This window comes from Rhynchophorus ferrugineus, unplaced genomic scaffold (assembly GCF_030347505.1).
Source record: "Rhynchophorus ferrugineus isolate W39M unplaced genomic scaffold, kcgeb_rfMv2 rfM4, whole genome shotgun sequence".
Lineage (NCBI taxonomy): Eukaryota > Metazoa > Arthropoda > Insecta > Coleoptera > Curculionidae > Rhynchophorus > Rhynchophorus ferrugineus.
The window spans coordinates 10,224,759-10,240,612 of NW_027472583.1; the positions used below are offsets into that span (position 1 = coordinate 10,224,759).

The window sequence follows — 15,854 nt, forward strand, 5'->3', positions numbered from 1 at the left end:
GCTAAATTGTAAAAATCAATGGATGAAATATAGAGCGAGATAACATTATGTATTCGACATACTTTTTAGGTATATAAGTTTATTTACGTTACCGCACTGAAATCATTTATTTAACCCAGCCTGTTGACCTTTCGACTAACTGTTGGGCATCCTGTTAATTCATCCGTATAACAATACCTTTTATTTTAATTGATTCAATTAATTGGAGTGAGTATAGAGATCATGGCAAACAAACAAAACATACGCCAACCCAACCCATCTAAACCTCTCTAATGTGATGTAACTGAATTTTTATCGATCTGATATCGTTTTATCGTTAATTTAACTAAACGTGGGGAAATTATACATTTTGTCGATAAAAGTGCCAATTAGGTTTATAAATTACCTTTTTACCAATAAATATTACTATTAAAAATCGTCGTTTTGAAATCTTTTGACGTTTTTATTTGAATATGATACCTGAGTCGTCATATCCTCAGAGGAAATACTTTAGCGGTGTTAAAGCTCATGATATTAGAGGCCGACTCACAGATCCAAAAAATGAACATTTTTTGTTCATCAAATGTTTCTTTTAATATATTGATTGTGGTATTGGCCACAGCTACTGGAGGAAGAGATGTTTCGATTCAGGATCGAAGAAATCTATGATCATGGCGGTGGTGTCATCGGTGGTCATCATTATCTGTAACGTTCTGGTGGATATCTGTTGCGACGCAATTTTATTATGAATAGTTGGGACAGCCATGTAAAATGTAAGTTACGCTAATTGTAGAATTCTTTCGGTTCTATTCTTAGAGGGTCTAATTTATTAAGCCTTTTAACTGAAGTTTTTAATATATATGACTTGGAAAAGGATTATGACCTGATAAAAAACATAACGTTCGCATTATATTGAACGTCTGGTAAATATAGACAGGTAAAAAGATACCAAGTAAACAGAACAGACGGGTTCAACAAGGATGATTCCCATCGGCTCGTTGTCAAGTGTTGTGTATCCACAACGAGATCACTTCTCTTCAATCAAAGACTTGACGCGCTCGTAGACATCTGGAGAATCTCGAAGACTCTAGTGAGGAAAGTCAAAAAAATTCCTCCCCTGAAATTTGAATTGTTTTGTTTCTTATGTTTTTTTTTATTTTCTGAAAAATCGACGAACTTAATAATGTTTTACGTTGGAACAAGCGACTTTTTAACGAGACTGTGGTATGGTTTAGCCGGACGTATTAACCATTTCCACATTTTATACTTAAATCCATCTTATATGCTTGTGATTGATGGGTCATTTTGCGGGAACAGTCGTTGTTCCATTATTGTAACAGTTCTCGTTTATCTGACCGAGGAAGTGAGACAAATGATTTTCGCAGGCTTATTTTACCATCAATTTCAATGCATTAGCGAAATTTCATTCAGAAAAAGGGATCGGATTAATTTTTGGATAATACGTTTTGCAATCATTGAAATGGCCCATATAACATATTAAATGGCGTGCTGGCTCAGCGGTGAAGGCGATGGGCTGGTCCATTTCAGATAAACCCCATTGGTAAAAAGGTAAAACATGTATTGTACAATATATAGTTTATTCAAAGTTTTTTTGTACATACGTCATCAACATGTTTAATGTATTGCCTGCCGCAATTTGTAATTTTTTTGAATCAGACAGTACTTTCCTTCTCATTTTATTATAGTTAAAAAGAGCCTGTCAAAGTCGTCCGTTTGTCAGACGTATGCAAAATTCTTGAAAGCAATAGTGATAAGAGGTTATAACTCTAACCTATAAACTATTGTGGCTGTATAATTAACTGTAGTTTTTAGATGTACTATAATGTTCAAACAAATTATATTTAACAAACTAGAATACTTCTAAATATAACCCACCAATAGTCCATCGGATCGGTTGCATTAAAATCGGATCAATAGTTTAGGTATGCATATAAGTCTAATAAACAAACATTCATTTTTATATATTAGATTTATTATATATAATGAAAAATATCTGTGGCAAGAAAGAACAACGAAAAAATTTATTCAATAAAAATGGATCGTTTCGCATTTGACGAATCATGTTGCGTAGCTCTGTGGTAATTCCAAATTGGTCCAAGCCCAATTCATTTAATAGTTATGTAGATGCAATAGTTTCTTTTTTCGGAATGCCAAACATGATTGAGTTTTGAAACCGCAAACATCTTTATTGAATAAAAGAAAATAAGTCGCACGGTGCCAAATCTGGACAATACGGTGAATGGGGTAGCAGTTCGTAGCCCAATTCGGTACGCTGTCATGGCGGACTTCAGTTCGATGTTTCGGTGTTTTCTTCGCCGAATTAGGTCGTTTTTTCTCCAATTCGATGTCGAATAGGCCCAAAAATTGGACGTAGTACAGCCCTGTGACCGTTTTGCCCTTCTCCAGGTAGTCTATGTAGATAACACGTTGTGAATCTCAGATGGTGGACATCGCCTTTCCGGCCGATAGGATATTCTTCGCCTTCTTCGGAGCACATTCGGGTGGAGTGCAGTGTTTCTATTGTTTCGTGGTCTTTAGTATGTACCAGTGGATCAGCGTCTTGTCGACGGTCACAAAACTACACAAAAACGCCTTTGGATTGCGCTTAAATAGTGTCAAACACCGCTCTGAAGTGATTTTACAGTTGTGCTTGTTGTCCGGAGAGTCCACGCGGTCTTTTCAGATACCTGCTGTCTCAGGTATCTCACGCACTTTCAATCGGCGGTCTGCCAATACGAGTTCGTAGATTTTTGTCATGTTATACTCCGTGGTAGCCGTTTTCGTGACACCTAGACGTGGCTCATCAAAAACCAACGTGTGACTCGTTAAACCATTTTTGACGGTCGCCATCGAAGGAGAAGAATCCCCTCATGTCTCGTCATGGGTTCTAAAGGGATATTACGCTGGATCACTTCACTAGAAACGCCGAATGATGAATTTGGAACCGTTGAATGATGGCTGTATTAGATATACTAAAAGTATCCCATAGTAGGATTCCGTAGGTTTAAATGAGCCTAAGTATTGATTTATACAGCAATATCTTGTTATTTACAGTTAGATTTGATTTGCGTACGTCAAATCAATACATTTGGTTTAGTTTAAAAAGGAGTTAAAGAGATTAGATTTCGGTCTAGACACACCTGAACGCAGCCTAAAGGAATAGGCAATTGTTAATATTCACTGGTGGGCATGTTCTTATGCGATGGGTAAAAGTTATTTGGATAAATTTTGTTTCATTGGCTTTAATACACCACATTTCTAGCCACTGTCGTATTTTCTGAAGGTGTGTTTTGAGATAAAAATATGAATGATTTATATCTCTCGATTAGAACGTCTGCTTTAAATTACATTCGGAGTCTCGAATTGTAATTCATGGAGAGGTCCCCATCCGCTCTTCAGGCAGATAAATAGGGCCAGCATTTGAATTTACTTTCAAATCGGTCGGTTCTTCTCTACGGCGGCGGTGGCCGCTTCTCAGCTGGGCGAGGCCACAAGGTGCCTGGGGGCGGACTGAGGCTCGCCGGTATTGATCGGCTGGAAGGAAGGCAGGCGGCAGCAGCCGCGGCAGCGTAACGGGGTCATGACGATTCGGGCTTCGTCGCCTCGCAACAAGAAGCGACGGCGAAGCTGAAGCTCCGTTCATTCCTTGGCTCGGCCGGTACGACGGGCAAAAAATTGAACTCAATTTAATGGAAGACAACGTGGAAATCTTTACGGTTACGGTTATGTTTTATCCCAACCGTTAGTTCTTTTTAGATTAGTCGCCGGGAATTTGTTGTTTAAATTAAACGAAATAAATTATTAGGTGTTGGATTTGGTAGCTTTTTTTAATTGTACGAATTCCTCATTTAAAATGGGATTATTATTATCAGTTCTAAAAATTAATTTTGAAGGATTTACAACAGACACCTTCTGTGTACCATTACTGTGTATTAAATCACATAACAGGTCCATTGAAAAGTCCTCGGCTTACCATAGTAAAACATTTTTTTGGCAAAATTAGTTTTTTTTTATTCAACATAATTCCATTCAACGGTGATACACTGATTATAGCGATCCTCCAATTTTTCGATACCATTTTTGTAGTACGATTTGCCATTTGCTTCAAAATAGGCCTCAGTTTCGGCGATCACCTCTTCATTCGACGAAAATTTCTTCCCAACGAGCATTCTTTTGAGATCTGAGAACAGGAAATAGTCGCTGGAGGTCAGATCTGGAGAATACGGTGGATGAGGAAGCAAATCGAAGTCCAATTTATGGATTTTTGCCATCGTTTTCACTGACTTGTGATACGGTGCACTGTCTTTGGTAAAGCAGCATTTCCTCTTTCTTCAAATGCCGTTTTCGACTATTTCGTCCTTCAAACGGTCCAATAACGCTATGTAATAGTCGCTGTTGATGGTCCTTCCCTTTTCAAGGTAGTCAATAAAAATTATACCATGCGCATCCCAAAATACAGACGCCATAACCTTGCCAGCCGACTGTTGTGTTTTCCCACGTATTGGAACGAGTTCATCGTGTGCAGTCCACTCGGATGACTGTCGATTGGACTTGGGAGTGAAATGATGGAGCCATGTTTCATCCATTATCACGTATCGATGCAAATATTGGGGTTTATTACGCTTGATCACCTTCATGATTCACCTCCTCCGAATTATCAACTCGTCGTTGTTTTTGGTCAAAAGTGAGCTCGCGGGGCACCTACTTTACACAGAACTTTCTCATACCTAAATATTCGTGAATGCTATGATGTACACGTTCAGTTGATATCTTTAGACTGTCTGCTATTTCATTCAATTTCAATTTACGGCCATTCAAAATCATTTTGTGGATATTTTTAATGTTTTGCGTCAGTAACAACCTCTTTTGGGCGTCCACTGCGTGCACCCTCTTCGATACTCAGTTCACCACGTCTAAACTTAGTATACCAATCCTTGATGGTTGATTTTCTTGGGGCAGTGTCTAGAAACTCGGCATCAAGCAAAGTTTTTGCTTCAACTGTATTTTTTTTCATCAAAAATTAATATTTTATAATCACGCAAAATTCCATTTTATCTATTTTTTTTACAATTACAAAAGTTGATTCAGTCAAAATGCTATAATTCACAAACTAATGATCCGACAGCTGTCAAATTTATGCACGCATATTTTGAGGGTTAGGGCTAAACATATGGATTTAATTCTAGTAGCGCCATCTATGTGTCAGGCCTACTAACCAACTTCATGTTAAAGTCCCATTAACAGGTCACTTTTCAGTATAAGTCATTTCGTTGAAGTGCGAACAAAAATGTTTTCAGATCGCTGAGAATGTCTGAACTTGTATCGAGTTATTCCATTTGCGGGAAATTTTACTTTTTTACTTCAATTTACAGAAAAAGGCGGCTTGTGGTCATCGAATGCTGTGTGAAGCTTATGGCAATCATGCTCCATCGATTTTAACATGTGAATACTAGTTTGGACGTTTTGAAAATGGTGATTTTAACACCGAAGACCAAGAGCATTCTGGACAACCAAAAATTTGAAGGCATTACTCGATGAAATCATCAATAGGGATCGCTATGAGTTATAATTGATGCGTTTGAGCCAACCACATGACCACATATATCTTTAGTCATTTTGTGAACATTAGGAGAAATGATTGGAAAGTTTTGATGCATCCACTGTATAGCTTGGACCTTGCATCGCCCGATTATTATTTCTTCCGGCCTCGACAAAACTCTCTTAATGGTGTAGAGCCGGCTTCAAAAACACAAATTAGATTTGCAACACATATTAGAATTGTTATTATGGATCTATTTTTATTATAGTTTATGCGAGAAACCCTGTTATTCTAGGTTTCACTTTTCAAGGAAACTAATTTCCTTATTGTTTATAATTTCCAACGTATCAATCAGTTCCTCCAAACCGAACTAAACTACTTCAGACACGACACGTTTGGCTAGATCATGTCTTCCTGTAAAATAAATTCGGCAGCACACTTTTGTTATATTAAAACAGTTATTATTATATACAGTGATTTAAAACTAAATACTTATCTAGAAATACCTATTAACCTTACTTAATGTCTAATAAAATAAAAGTAACATTTTTTAGTGTTTTTACGATTTACTAAACTTCACCACCCAAGATCACACGGTTTGGTTCTTTAAATGTTGCATCTTGGTGTATCCACAATACTTGATATTACTTCCATTTACTAAACTTGATATACTACTACTTCTACTTGATATACTGATATTAGTTTTCTCAGAATATCCCTATAACTGAATTCCATAGGTCCGTATAGGTTTAGTTTGTGATTGTAGAGCAGCAACTTATTATGTTATGGGTAATTTAGATTTTCTTTCAAATAACCAATAATTTTGTTTGTACTTTTTTGTAATTCGAGTTCTCTTCTTTTTGATATGTTTTTTTCTAGCTAGGTAAAAGTGGAATGATAATTTGCATATTTGCATTTGCTATAGCATCTATTACCATTTTGTTTGATAAAAATCGAGAACGTATGGAAAGTACGAGGTGTGAGAGGAAGCTAAATATGGCGAATAAGCTGGATGTAGAAACAATGTTTTGAATAGATAACTTATTTTGATGGAATTTGTTTTCTTCTTTATACTTCTGATTTCATACTTCTTTATTTTTCATAAATTTTTCACTCAATTGTTCTAAAATATTACAACAATAGTCTTATTTACTGAAGTTAAGATTGGCCGCCTTTTTAACTTGTTTCCATGGCTGAAGAGTTCACAAGAGCGTCTTGTTTTCAATTCAACTTGAATCTCTTCTATAATGACGAGGTACGATGTATAAAACTCTTCGAATCTCCAAAAGATTATACTTCAGTGTGTTTTTTTTTCATTGTTGCAGGATAAATTGTGGTTATATTCTTATCAAAGAATAAGTGAAGTATAATTGCATCCTATTTTTACTTCTATGAAATAATATATGAATACGTTTATGGAACTTATTGAACAACCTGGTATAGCTAAAAAGACAACAAAATAATAATAATGTGATAACGACGAGCTTTATATCGATACACATATCAATTAAAAAATCATTGATATAGAAATTTACTACAAAAAAAATATACGTATTGCGCCCCTTGTTTATTATTTAATTTTAAGGTCTTTCTAACGGACTTATTTAATACAAGCCGAATTATCCATTATGAAACTGTGCTGAGCCACTTATCTATCATTATATCAATAATGAATGAAAATTGCGGCGAAATCCACATAGATCCAACTCATACTGGTTACCTATCTCATAATATTCGATTCCTTTTTTAAAATATCTGCTTCTACCAATCAGTATCGGCTGGTCTAATACGGCGGTTTTTAAGCATTCAGGTCTTCGTTGTTTTTCTACGTGGTTTAACCATTCTTTACGTTAGTTTTAAGTGAGTTTTAGGAGGTTTTCGAAAGTGCTAAAAGTGCAGTATTGCTGTTGAAGTTATTCTCGTGCTCTGAAATTTAAATGTGAGGTTAATCTTTTATGCAAAGTGAAAGTGAAATACGATTAAGTTTTCTTTCTATTGTGGATTATTTATAACGACGATTCTAAAAGGTTGGTTAATAAATTGTTTACCTTTTTTGAGACAATGTGTGATTTATTGAGTACAATCATACACATTAACTGTTATCATTTCCTTTGGACATTTGTTGGTTAGTACTTAACACATCTTATCTTAATTAAGAATATCTGTGATATCACAGACACAATCTAAATTATTAAGCACGTCTTGACCGTAAATAAGTAAGTTGATGATTTAAGTTGTCGGGATCTAAATATAGAACAATGACCGATTTTTTTAGATTCATAAACGAAAGTGCCCTCTGGTGTATGCAGTGTGCAATTTTATTACCGGGAAGGCATCTTTATTTTTAATATATTTTGGTTTCCTAATACACTATTAGACATATTCTATAAAGTAATTCTATAAAGAAAAGTAATCTACGTTTTTAACATTTAAATATATATTATCAAAAGGGTATTTACTTACAAGACATCGCGGTTTTTTTTGCGGGTGTCTTATCTTTTCTACAATACTGAATATTTTATTCGCCAAAAGATAAACGAGGAAAAAAATAATTAACTATCGTCATGAGAAATATCTGGACTATGCGGTAAAAATGGTAAAATCGAGAAACGTGTGGTCTCTTTTTATCATGGAGTAATGAAAACATGTTATCGATTTACCGAAATTTGCCCACAACAGATTTTGTAGCTAATATTTTGACGCCAAGTTGATCACGCCATTTTAATTTTTCATCTTTCGTAAGCAGATAACCTAAACTTTTTTACTTGCCTCTGGCTTCTGGCTCTTCTTGGGTCTCAGTAAAATTCTTTCGTGGAACACAATCTTCGATTTTCATCAAACTTACCCCTTTGTGGTTACTTAAATGCTATAGACAGGTATTTTGTAGAATTTTCGGGATTAAACGATTAAACGCTCCAAACTTCCAGCATTATCAGTGTTATTCGTCCAGGTCTTATGTAATAGTTCTAACACATATCATATCTTCCAGCCTTTTTTGAGATTTTCTTTAAATTTGCAATATTTGCCAACGATTGGCTTGTTTGGACTTTGGCCAATATGATTACACACTGCTTTGATATTAACATTAGACTACAACGAAAGAAACAAGATTTGGTATCTGATTGGCACTTGCGCATTTAGGTAAAGCAACAACATTTTGGATTGCGTCTGGATATGTGTTTTTATTGTTTATATTTATACAGTTAATATTTTTAGTGTATGTTAATCACAATGCCAATGCAGTTATTAGTATTTTATAATATTTTTTTGATAATCAGTGGAAACGAAAGAATTAAATCTATTGCGATGTATTCTGAACATTCACTACAACTCTAAATAAAATGAAACTCATATGAATGGATATTGGTTTTCTCTTTACTAATTAATTAAAAATAAGTTGAAATAGTAATATTTAAATAACAGTTGTTAACGGAGATAAAAATCATTAATGAAAATCGACGAAATATAATTGTTGTCAAATATAGTATATTTCAACATGAAAGTAAATACATCGAAGCTATTTAAATATTATTGATGTTGCATTTGGTTTATTTTCACTCTACCTATGAGGCCTAAATACACCCTGTATGTCTAAACTCTTCTTTTAGCTTTATATTTTTAATCTAGTACTGGCCATATATGTTGCATATTCCAGTTGCAATATTATCTGTACTAGCGTTAGTATCCACGTATTCTTCATATTTTCTTATGAAATGTCCATGCTTACGCATCAATTTTTTAATATCCACTATGGAAATGACAGAAATGTTGGTAAATATAAAATTAATAACAATTCATATTTTAATATTGGTTAGGCTGTTCAATGATTCTTATAACTAATTTATAATAACCTACCAATTCTCATCATATAATGATTCGATAGTTACATTTTTGTTTGTTTCATATTGTAGTACAGTTACATTTTAATTTTTAGTCCGTTCGTTTTTTAAAATCATAGAAAATGAATGCTATAAATGGACTATTATTACAGTATTGGTAACATATAATTGACCAAATTATCAACTTTATGACAAATTTATTTCTTGCGCTATATCAATTGAGTCTATATCATGAACTTTTCATTACGTCTTTTATTACAGATAAACACTACTGTTTTGCTGTTTTTTTTTCTGCATGTCATTAGATTTTCACTTATGGATAAGTAAATAGCGAGAAATCAAAACATAACCATAGAAATAGCGAATAACAAATATAAGCAAATTTATTTTTATCAAAATGGGCCTGCGTAAAACGAACCAATCATAAACTAAATTCAGTTTATTTAGCTATTGTCTGTTAAATTTAGATTCAATTATGGATATTGGAAGCGAAAAAAGTATAGATATGTCGCTTTTGATATTAAATAAATCGATATATCGGAACGATATCCACATTTTACGATGCCTTGTTCGAAAAAATCTCGATTTGTTGAAAAGATGATATAACGGAAAAATATCGACAGTTAAAAAAAATTATTCTGAAAAGCAAAAAAGTGTTTAGTCTGAAAAAAATATCGGTTTAGTGAAAAATATTGTCCTGACGATATTTCATACAAATTTTGTTAAATATTGTTCACCACTGAAAACTTGTCCTCTCGTATAGTCAATTTTTGACTAATCCTCAGCCAGTCAGTCAGCTGTCTGAAACTGTTTTTTCAGGGATAATAATAAAAGGAATGCTACTTAAAAAACATGGATTATTTTTTCAGGATTTGAATATATCTGGACGGGTAAATACAAAATTCGCCTGTCTTCATTGCTGGCCAATTTAAATCGATTTATAATCGGATTTAATTGCGTTGTTGCGACCATATATCAGGCAGCGGCTGCGCTATTTGATGAAATACGAACAATCCTAGTACTATTACGGTTAATTCATTATTGATTGACCTTCCGAGGCAATACTAATACGAATCGATTACGCAAGCGACCGGGGCTCTCATTCATTAGGTCTTGCGTTCTTAAATGTACGTTGTTAATTGTAAATGTTGAATACAAACAAGTTAAATCGTTACCAGCTCAAACACGCCATTAGTCTTTCTAAAGATAAGGTTAGCCGCGTCAAAATAATCGGACGCCAACACAGTCATTTACCGATAATGATCTCAGTAATAATTCCCATGTGATGGTAATGCTTTTAAGTAGTTTCTATGTCTAAAAACTAAATATAACAAAAATATCATATTTGTTTTAATGAGGAATATGTTGGGATTGGATAAAAGTTCGTGATGTTTTTTTAGAAACATTCAACTAATCTGATATATAGTCTATTCAAAGTTTTGTACATTCGCCATCAAGATGTTTAATGGATTGCCTGCCGCACTTTGTAAATTCATTTTATTCTAGTTAAAAAGAGACACAATGCTGTCTGATTAGTTCGATCGCGTAAACGAATGAGCCTGTCAAAGTCGTCCGGTTGTATGCAAAATTCTTGAAAGCAATAGTGATAAGAGGTTATAACTCTAACCTATAAACCATTGTGGCTGTATAATTAACTTTAGTTTTTAGATGTACTATAATGTTAAGATAAATTATATTTTATAACAGTATTTTTGTTTAATTATTTTATTTAGATTAGAATTTTGTTGTATGTCAAAGCCAAACTAAACTAAAACTCAGAGTTGATGCGGTAACATTGCAACACATAATTTAGATGACGTTACATACTTTACAAAATAGCATCACGTTAGACAAAAAGCAAAACATATTAGAACCAAAATAAAATAACTATACTGGTTAGTCGGAAGATACTCTCAACTTGATCTAAAATCAAAGAGGTTGATCTATAATACACTTATAAAGCCAATTTGGACCTATGGGGTGCAAATATGGGGTTGCACTAAAAATTCAAATCAACTAGTCATACAACGCTGTCAAAACAAGGTTCTTCGATTGATTACCAATGCCTATCGCTATGTAACTAATGAAGAACTGCACGATGACCTGGAAATCAAATGGATTTGCGAAGTTATCCTAGATTTCGCCTTGAAACACGAAAGAAGAATACTAAATCATACTAACGTGGAAGCAATACAACTGCTGGACAGCGCACAGGATGTCAGGAGATTGAAATGAACAAATCCATACGAACTTATATAAAGTGTGCACATTTAGTGTAAACTATACCTATAAGTTAATAATTAATAAATAATTATAATTTTATAATTGAGGATTGTCTGGGTAACATTTCATATCATATACTAAAAATTCGATTGATTGGTGTATACCTTTAAAGGATCACTAGGCTAGAAAAAAAGTAATAAAATAAAGAATAAAACATAAGATTCCTTCCCTCCTAATAAAGGCTCAATTCTTAATAAATAGACAGAACCAATTTGTATTAAATAATCAATTTGGATTATTTTCCGCAAATTTTAGTTTCTTTCGTTATCTATATTTTATGAAAATATTAATAAAATAAATTTTATGGTTTCAATATTTCTATGTAACAGAAACAATTTGTTATCTTTGTGTCGTTATGTATATATGTGACTTTAGTTAATTACAAAGTTATTTATAGATAATGGTGATCATTTATTTTCTTTCAAGGCTCGTTAGTTTTGCCAAAGAAAAACGTATTAATAATAAAAATAATTTATAATCAAGTATTTTATGATCGAAAATATTGGAATTGGTTGATGATTTATTGCCATTGTTCCTTGTCTAGAAATAAATGTACAGACCATGTAATATATATCATTATGACCTTTGGGTAGGTTAATTATTTAACAACAGATTGTTTTATATGACGTTCTCGATTTGAGTAAATATAACAATTATGTAGGATGTGATTATTTAGCATTCACTGGTCATTGCAAAACTGGGGAGGTGTTGTAATATGTTGATGATTACATTGCTCAACAAAACAAATATAAAATTGAATGTTTCTATCGCTTCATTAGTCGATTGCTACTTATTTTGGGTTAAAAACAATATTAGTTCAAAGTTCAGTAGTTTTTTTTCATCAAATCATTAATACAAACAAAACAAGGTTGTGTTTTCACAAAAACCGATCTCGTTTTGCAGGTATTAAAATCGTGGTTATGCGATGTTGAGTTCTTCTTCAACAATGTCTTCAACTAATAATTCTGGAAAATACTAATAGCAAAAGACACTAAGCCACATATACGTTATAATATTAGTCTATTCAGTCTGGTTTGTAACCTCCAATTATTATCAGTGATGTTTTAAAGAATTTATAGATATTTGACAATATTGTCGACCAACACGAATCGAATTTTATAGGCTGATTCGGTTATATGTTCTGAAGCATCAAGCAGCATTCTGTCTCTTTTTAACTGGGATAAAAGGAGAAGGACAAATCCGTTCCGATTTCAAAATTTATTTTACAGTTTTACAATATGCATTTGGCGGTATATTCTAGGTTTGGTGTATAACTTTTATTGTATTTTTTACTTAACTTTTATTATTTTTTATTTATTATGTTTTATTTGATTGTAAGGATTATATATGTGGAGCTCTACCTTCATATCAAAATATTGCTAGTAGCAAGTCTTCACAAAAACAAATAGCGTTTCTGCGAGGATCTGTAGCGCATAAGGTTTGTCCTAAAAGTAACACAAATTGTTGACTGAATCACCTATTTCAGTAGTATGTAGAAGTAACAAAGTTTATACTATAAATCACCTCAAAACGACATATTTTACAACAAAAAATCTATAGAACCAACCGTAGTACGACCGTTTATAACCTTCAAAAAGCTGAATTATTTGTGTTTTGTCAATTAACAGGTGTTCTAAGATCGAAACGCGAATTTCCCACAAATTGCAGAATAAAAATTGTAAAATATATGGAAAAAATCGAAATTTTTCTGACAATGTCTCGGAATTGCTTCAGAAATCAGCAAATAAAGAGATTTTCCTTTTTTAATATAAATAAACACATTGTACATATATTAAATATAATGTGAATATAATCATATATAACTATAAGTGAAATACATCTGAGTTTTTTTAAATAAATTTGAAGAAGTAAGTTAAGGTTCCCTTGTCTTTCATGGCGGTCCAACAATCTATCCAATTTTTCGGCTTTTTCGTGGGAAGTGAAGTATTACACGGCTAGGCCATTGAGATATCGACTAAAACAAGTGGTAGTCGGAAGGAATAACAGTAAATACAGCGGGTGCGCCAGGATATATAGATTTTCATGGATTTTCCAATTTGTAATCGAACGTTTCCGAATTGTAAAGTACTTCATTGCATTTTTATTTCAATAACGACAGTGTTTATTTAATGCTTGACTGAAACGTATCAATGATTTAGTTTGGTTTAAACATACAGTTACTCGGCTTCATTTTTGTTAGACAATTTTACGTTATATTACTAGTGGTATCTTCTTTTACAATACTTATTATATAAATCGATGCAATATGTTAGGTGTCCTTTAAGATAAGAAATTAAATAGACTAAAATTCACATTATGCATCTTTATTCACAAATATTAAATTCTGTATAGGGTTTGAATTTCATTGTATGTAACGCTAGACGGCTAGGCATAACATTTTACCGTGTTTCTACTTACATGACAACGTTCGATAGTGATTTTTGACTAACTGTTTGGGTGGAACAGCACAAATAATGAATTACATTGATGGAATTAGCCGCGTGAGCCTATCAAGGGCACACTTATTTAACTATTGAACTATAATTATCTAATGAATGAAAACAGTCGGAACAGTTTCATAGTCACAAAGTAGTTGAAAGAAAATAGTAATTACTAGTTCAAATGAATATTTACGAATAGTTTTTCCGACTGTGACAGAACTGAGACGGAGATGTACGAATTTCTTCTCATACTAACTTTGATAAAGTCAGGGAAAGTGATAATTATTGAGTTCTAATGTAAAATTAATTTTATATAATATAATAAGTAAATATAGTATACTAAATAAATTATATATAAAAAAATACAATTTATAAATTATATTAAAACACATAATATTAACATCATTACAAAATGTTAAAAGATCTAATAGTTGGCAAGGTAACATAAAAAAAGTCTTCGTCTACTTATATATCAAAATTTTGCCCTAAATATCGATATTATATTTTATTCAATTGTACCTCATTACACTAATAAATTATCATTAGAAATAGAGTTCCTAAAAGCCGCTATATTAATGTACATTATTATTTATCATAATACAAACAAAATATACTAATTTTTAAGTCTATATTTAGTCTATAAATGTCGCAGATTTATTTACAAGGTCACCGGTGAAGCAGCACAGTGGGAAGTAAAGAAACCAGTAACGAATGAAACACATTCGATAGTTGATTTAATTCCACGCTTCCTAACTCTAATTTTGACCAACTTTTCTGTGTTGTTTTCGAGATAATAGTCACCGTAATTCCCAAATAAGAAACCCTGGGCTTCAGCAGTAATTTTTTGCAATTTTTTAACCTCTATAATATTTTTATAGGAATATAAATTTGGCTTATGCTGGTTAGTTAATTTCATACATGCGGCTCGTTCTTTTAGATGATTGAAGTAGGGATGTCTAAAAATATCGATATATCGACATTTTTCAATATTTTTTTTAATAAAAAAAGTAGAACTGATACATGTATCGAACTTCTTTTTTTTTTGAAATTCTGTACCCTTGACATTAAGTGATATTTTGTAAAATATCGAAATGTCGATATTTTCTCCACAGTCGACATCCATTACTGTTTAGGTTATGAGTTTTTTAATGTATGGATTATCTAGGTAAAATTTGACAAGAAAAACTTATATAATGTGAAGGTTGAGCAGTAAGATTTATTTTTGCATTGTATTTTTGGTTTCGCCTTTTCTGTGTATGCTGTGTATATGTACATCATATTTTATATCTTGTGTATACTTTGCAAGCAACCATCGATTAATGTTTTTCGAACAGATGCAATTATATTCTTCACTGCACCTTTCATAAGCTAATGTAGCTACCTTAATGATAGTTGATTAATTTAGATGACCTACTACAAACAAACCACACGAAATGATGCATTAGCAATATTACTCTAATAAAGCAAAAAGTGCAGCGTTACACATCTCCAGAGGACGGTATCAAATGTCAGTATAATTGGATAACAATGCCAATTATTTTATCTAATCCCGTGTACAACAATATTTAGAAATATATATATATGCAAGATTGGATATTAGTTGAGTGAAAAAGTTATCCGTGTTTTTATTAAAATAATTTTTTTATTATTCTATCCATTGTTCACATATCTTCCAGTTAAAATAATTCAGTTTTCTTCGTCAACAACAATTGTATCAATAAATGTTGGTTATTAATTAAAATTAATTCATAA

General features: G+C 32.5%; 1 protein-coding gene across 10 annotated transcripts in view; it reads left to right on the plus strand.

Moving 5' to 3' along the window:
* Atpalpha (sodium/potassium-transporting ATPase subunit alpha) overlaps window positions 1-15,854 on the plus strand; it is a 71,128-nt gene that overhangs the window by 19,052 nt on the left and 36,222 nt on the right. The window contains exon 1 of one of the 10 annotated variants that reach the window (XM_076403067.1): window positions 7,344-7,566. The exons of the other annotated variants lie outside the window; for them this stretch is intronic. The gene's annotated coding sequence lies outside the window, so the exon portion shown is untranslated. Of the gene's footprint in view, window positions 1-7,343; window positions 7,567-15,854 lie in introns of those variants that run through there. 10 annotated transcript variants of the gene reach the window in all.